The following is a 7,009-nucleotide window of genomic DNA, read 5'->3' as shown; positions in this document are numbered from 1 at the left end:
TAACAGGAGAAACTGTCATTTTAATTGACCTGCTGGCAGAAAGATATAAAAGAAGAGCCACTGTAACAAAGGCAAGAAGCTAACTTGAGTAAATCCGCTGGCTTTTCTTTTGTGGCAATAAAGCCATTGACCTGAGAGTGAAATCAATTACAGACACAAACACTCATTTCTAGCAAACAAATCCTGACAAACCCGAGCATACACACTCGTAATGTCTACATAAATAGCACACACACACACAAACAGCATCTCCTCACACAGCCCGAGGGGAGGTGTTTTTAAATCCTCACAAACACACAGAAAGCCACTCAAAAAAGCAAGAAGCGTTATCCTCACAGAGATGCATGGAGGCTTGTGGTAAGATATGTCTTACCAGTAAACACCAGTGTGTTGGATTTCATGAGCATCTCTTAACAGAGTTTGTGCATGACTGCTTGTGCAAATGTGAATGTGTCCACTCGTGCAAGTGCATGTGTGTTTACATGCTGACCTGTTTTGTGTGTGTGCGTGTATGTAAGAGAGAGAGAGAGAGATGGATAGAAAGGAAGTCAGAATTTCTCTGTTCAGGGATTACCAGGTTGCCATGGTGATTAGTTAGAGTAAAGTAGGGCCATATCTACAGGGAATGATGAGAGGGAGGAGAGAGGCAGAGAAAAAGGGAGGAGAGACAGACATCAGTATAAAAAAGAGCTATGAATAACTGCTGTAGTTGCAATGTAGGTCCCACGTGGAAGAGCCTGGGTGGTTTATGAATGGACAGCTGTAACTTGGGGTGTCACTGCAGGGGCTGGAAAATGCTGAGGATAAAAAAGGAGCTCACTCCTTTTAAAGGGCAGCTCATGAATTACTTCATTGATCAAACGATGCTTTCTTCAACAGGTCAGCGTGCAACATGGACTCCAGAACAAACCGTCCAAGCTTTCCGGTTGAAGCGACGTCGCTAATTTTTGCTACCCTACTACCGAGTATGTCGCAAATGGCAAGGTTACACAACGATAGACACCACTATCATCCTCCTCCCATCCGTGTGATCTGTTTTGGTTTGTCCTCTGTGTTCTCTAAATTAAATCACAAAGTAGGTCAAAACAAGCAAGGGACCTGGGGTGCAGGACACATGACTTTTGCAGCTCTTGTCAGCCCATTTTGGGGAATGTTGCATCCATCCGGCAGACAATCTGAAATGCTTAAATAAATTCTTCAGATCCACAATTTCAGTGTTGTGCTGTGAAAGCAATATATATGCAAATTAAATTTTTTTAAATTATTGTTTTTATTTTGTGAAATAAACTGAGGGATATAATTTTTATCTTTCATTAATAAACAGCTAAAATAAAATATTTGGGCATCTAAAAACTTTAATGTTACTCAGTTTAAAACAGGGCTGTTAAAAAAGCAGATCACCTTTTGGACAGTTGTCATTGAGCAGCAATGATTTGTTTAATTGCAACCATCTGCATTCTGGATATGAGCACCATCAGCAGAAGATATATAAAATATTTACTTCAAAGCTATGGAAATACATGTAGAACAGAAAGAAAAACATGGTGACAGAAAAGAATCACTAGTTAAATTACTTGTAAGAGAGCAAAAAAATGTTATTGTATGTAAATGGGCAAGAAATTAAACTAAAAGTGTATCTGGGCCTGGACTTGTGTTATATTTAAGACAATGTTGTTGGAATATCTTGTTTAGACTGAATTCAAAATTGGCACCATGAGTGTCAAGGACATTGCAGGGAGACCCCCACCACCACTAGCCAATAAGTCATTCAATGATAGAAACAAAATTATAGAATGACAGTGCCACTGTGTCACAGCACTGTCTGCTGCAGTGTTAAATTCCTTTGTAATCTAAAGCCCCCAACAGTATATGTCTGCAAACCTGGAGAGCTACACATTCAGACCTGCACTTCTGGACCTGCACTTCTAGGCCCCTTATGTTTTTTTTTGTCAGTGCCATCTACTGGAAAATTATAAAACTGCAACTACAGTTCTGGCTCCTACAAGTAGTGATAAGCTTTAGTTCACCCCAGTACTAAACAGTTCAGCTTACTGCAAACACTGAAAATTTGATTAAGAATTAGTTTAATCTAAATATGCTTATGTTATTTGTATTCTTGTATACAAGAATATATATCAATTTATACATACACATCGATATCTATACACACACACACACACACACACACACACACACACACACACACAAACCCCTCCTACAGTCAACATGAACTGACTGGACCAAAATGAAATTCTTTCTTGTTCTTGTGGCTTTGAGAACAAGAACAAAGTTCTTACTTCTTGTGGAGTAACAAGAGTAACTTTCCGACCATCATCTGTATTGGTCTGCAATGAAATAGAGGGCACAGTTGAGAAAAGACATGGGGTCTAGAAGTGTGGGTCCAGAAATGCGGGTCTGACTCTACGGGTCTCTGGGACACATGCCTAAATAATTTCATATTCTCATTTTATTTTTGAACAGAATATGTTTTTTAACCGCTTATTTTAACATGAAATGACTTGAGCTATGGATAGCATATAGAAACTGCTTTTGCTCAATCTACTTTTTTATTTAGGGCGATTAAAGAGGGGTATATATTTCCTGGTGCCTTGAACACATGTGATGATGATTTTGATGCCAACAACATGCATGGGTGCTTTTTTTCATTTTTTCATACATGGTTGTCATTTGTTGCTATTAATCATTAGTAATTCTATTGGATAAGAAATTTAAAAGGGGACTAGGTTAACCCATTTGAATGTTTTATAGTTATGAGTTTTATTGGGTTATTTAATGGCACTTATATTGTTTTATTTGACTGTATTTATTTGTTTACCTGCCCTGGGACCACAGATGGAAATAAGCAGGTGGCTAAATCTGGTACAATATATCTATTCTTTTCTGAGATTAATGTTTTTTGTGCATGGTGCTTGAGAAAAAACAAACAAACAAACAAACAAACAAACAAAAAAAAAAAACCCCATTTAACTTCCAACAACTTAAAACTTTTAAGTCACACACAAAGATAAAGAGCGATTTATTTGTTTTAAAGAAACTGATTGTTAGTAAAAGTTAAATGTTTATATATGAATATAAATTAAATGCTGCTTTGACTTTCACGTTGGCATTTTATACTAAATATTTGTTAAAATTTGATTGTGTAATCTTAGGGTAGCAGCTAGGGGGACAGTTCAATTTCAGGGGTAGCCCATGCCCACCGAGGCTCCCCCTCTGCCTCCACTCTTGTCCAGAACCTGTCTAGATAAAGACCAGTGGAAGCTATAACAGCTAATAACACCACATCACCTGACATGGCATCTTCTCCTAAAATCAGTTGTAATAATATCATCTATACATGCTAGCACGGCACTCTTGATCTCTGCAATAAGAGGAAATACTTTCATTTTCGTGAACAAACTGATCAGCTTATTAATTGTGACAACAAAAGTTGTTTTATATAAAGATTATCCTGAGATAACAACAATAACAAAAAATTTAATATGTTCTTTTTATCTGCTATATCTTTATCCAGTGATGAAACATTTGTATCCTAATATTATTACTCCCTTTCAGACATATGCGATAAGTGAGCACATTCACCAGATTTCAATGTCAATGTCATTTTTATTTATGAAGAACATTTAAAACAACTACAATCAACCAAGAGAATGAAACAATAAAAACACAATAAATCAGGATGGATGAAATCTCTAAAATAATAAAATGGAATAAAAGGAGTAAAATATCAGCCCAGTTAAAAGGCAATAAAACATGAAAGACTAAATCAAAGTATCATGCTTTGTAAATTAAAAACCAAAGAAAAGTGGTGGTGTAACAGCACTGAGATAGTTTCTAATGCCTGAGCCTTTATTATGCAAATACTTGAGTTGTTCCTTGGATCAGGGGCGCAGCCGATCACCTCTATTTTTGTAACTGGATCTTGGAACATCTAAACAAGGTTTGATAAGTCAACCTCAGTATTCAAACAGGAAAACGATAAAAGTTAGTCAATAGTCTATTAGGAGTATAAATTGCAAGTTTAATCACAATAGGTATTATCTCTGTTTAATGGACAACTATTTTATGTTTGCCAATATTACAAATTCTACCATTAGCTTTGTTAAGAGCTGTACAAGCTGAGGTAAGAAAAGCCAGGCCAGGGAATTTAAAATATAAACAGGTCTTACAAATTATTAATGTTTTGATGTCTGATTTCTGTCTTTATTTTGGATTGATGCTATTGGCATACTACTTTCAGCATTTTGTACATGTTACAAACAATGAAGAGAAGACTGTCCAAAACTAACATACAAGGAATTACAATAACCAGACTGGAGAAGAAATCAAGGTATTTTTCTGAATCTTTGAGAGAGGCATAGGGCTTTACTTTAGATAAAGGTTATAGGTGTTAAGCTAGCTTTTGTGACCCTTAGCCATCTGTTTAGGTATGCTGCTATATGCTTAGACTGCTGGGTGACATCCCATGATGCATTAGGCAATTCCCTCCATTTTTCTCTCTCTACTCTTTTCTGTCCATGTATAAATAGTGCCTCTACTTTTCTTTAGTAGGTATCCATGGCTTAGAGTTAAGGTGCCTGTTGACCCCTCTTTCCTATCCTCTCTACCCCCAACCAGATGAGGCATGGCCGGCCTTCCTAAGCAGGGGTCTGCTGGAGGTTTTTCCTGTTAAAAGTGTCCCCCCCCCCTTTATTTACTGTTGGATGGGGGACTGAATTGAAGAGAAGATATGCATGACTCCCATATGCAGTTGGTTTCCTAAATTAGTGAATTTTTCTTATGAATGGGCTTATATGAACTCAGTTATTGGACTGATGTGGCTCATATAATAACATTGTTTTAACCGGATTATAATTAGATTAAAATTAAATGCATTAAATTGGACAGTCCTCAAGCAGAGATTCAGAGATATTAGAGTAAAAAATTAAGGCACAATGTTAATGTGCTGCCAAAACAGGGTCAGAACCTTTACTGGAGCACCATTGTGGCAGCACGTGCTGGCTGAGAACCTTACTGAGACATTACAAGTTGGTTTTCCATATAAAAGTCGTTTGTGTGGGATTTAATAACACTTAGATCCCAACCTACTAAATATCCCAATCCCATATTCTCCTTCCAAGAGGATAGTAAAAATTACTGGTGGTGAAAAAATAAATAAATAATGTTGCAGTTAGAGATATAGAGATTGATATATAGAGATCAATGTAACGACATTAAAAATATCTGCATCTTGTCTTTAGATTGTTGTAGAAAATTGCACTTAAACCTGGAGAGCTTTCTAACTCAAGACACATGAAGAGCAGGTTATCTTTTAAAAGCCAGTACACTCAGAATGATCTGGACCAAATGATCGATACTCACCTATGATCTATAGGCTGAAGTCTATCCCAGCAGCCACTGGGCAGGAGGCAGGGTACATGCTGAAAAGGTCACCAGTCCATTCTCCTACTTTGCCCATTCCCAGTCTTGGCACAATACTGCATTAAATTTCAGCTTAGTAGTTTTGGGTTCATTTTAGTGACAGAGATATGCAACCAAAAGAAAGAAAAACACATTTTAATTGGTCACATTTTGCAGGTCATCACTTACTCAATTTATCAGTGTGTGATTCATAGATTTATATGTTGTGTTTTCCAGATGTGACACAGTCACAGGAAGTAGCTGAAGCTTCAAGAAGACAGAATGACATCGGGAGAGGAAGGGACAGAGGAAAGAAGAGAGAGAGAGGAGCGTGAGGGGGTGTTAGGGGAAGACAAGCACTTGTGGGGGTCCCAGCTTTTAAATAATTCAGAGAGACTCACAGCACTCAGTGCAGAGGAAGAGCACTGTCAGGTCAGCTCATTCACTGCAGAGAAGAGGTAGAGCTGAGGAAAGGAGAGGACCGTGCAGAGAGAGGAAGGTGTATAAAGATAGAAAGTGAGGGGAAGACGTAATGGGAGGAATTTGCCTTTGCGTGCATGCATATTTGTGTGTGTGTGTGTGTGTGTGTGTGTTTGCACCGAGTGGATTTATACATGAGTGTGTATTATGTGCTAGCTGTGCTTGTGTGTACTCCTTTGTGTGTGGCAGTGATGAAAATAGACAAAATGAAGGAGAAACAGGTCGCTTCCTCCTGGAGCTTTTCTTAGTAACCACGGCAACCGCCTCCTCCCTATATCCTCACTTGTTTAGTTTGTTTATCTGTCCCCCTGTTCTTCCTTTCTTCCCACCCATGCTATGTTGACTCCCATCTTCTCTTCATTCCTGATTTTTTGTGTCTTACACATCTCTAAATTCAATGCATTTCCTTCTCAATATAGTTCTTATGTTTCTTTTATTATCTGACACCTGAGTCTTTGCTCTCTCTACCTGGCCACAGATTTTCTTGTGCTGCCTCCCATTGCATGCCTGCTCTTTTCTCCTTCTCTATGTCTCTGCGTGAGTCCTGCGGGTTTGACTTAGATTAAGGTCATGCAAGTGACCATGGCTGAGAAAGAAAAAAATGGATATTAAATCATAGATGAGTGACTGACTGGGAAAAATAAGCACCAGCTTTGGAAGATGGGGATTGTATAATCTTAAACTATTGCAGTCTTGGAAAGGAATGATTGATGGGAGCTTTGGTGGGCCAGATGGAAACACCTCAGCAAATACTGACTCTTGAATCACTTACATCTCAAGGCTATGCCATTGTGATTTCCTTAGGGATTGCTTAATGAAAAATAAATTTCAGAGGATGAAGAACCACATCCACCAATATTTGGCTTTGGGTTAATCCAGCAGATAGGGATGGAATATGCCACGACCAAATTTGACAAAGCCACTAAAGTCAATATTAAACACTGAGTGTAAGAGTACTTCATATTATATGGAGACGAGTTACTGTATGGGAAAGACACTGGCATCGCTAGCTGATGTGGAGCCTCAGAGGTAGTACATCCTCCCCTCCCTGCTCCTCCGCGCGCCCTGCGCCCCGCCCCCGCCTCCCCGGCGCGTCGCATCGCTGAGCGGC

Source organism: Melanotaenia boesemani, chromosome 6 (assembly GCF_017639745.1).
Source record: "Melanotaenia boesemani isolate fMelBoe1 chromosome 6, fMelBoe1.pri, whole genome shotgun sequence".
NCBI lineage: Eukaryota > Metazoa > Chordata > Actinopteri > Atheriniformes > Melanotaeniidae > Melanotaenia > Melanotaenia boesemani.
The sequence above is the reverse complement of the archived record's forward strand: the minus strand, read 5'-3'. Positions refer to the sequence as shown.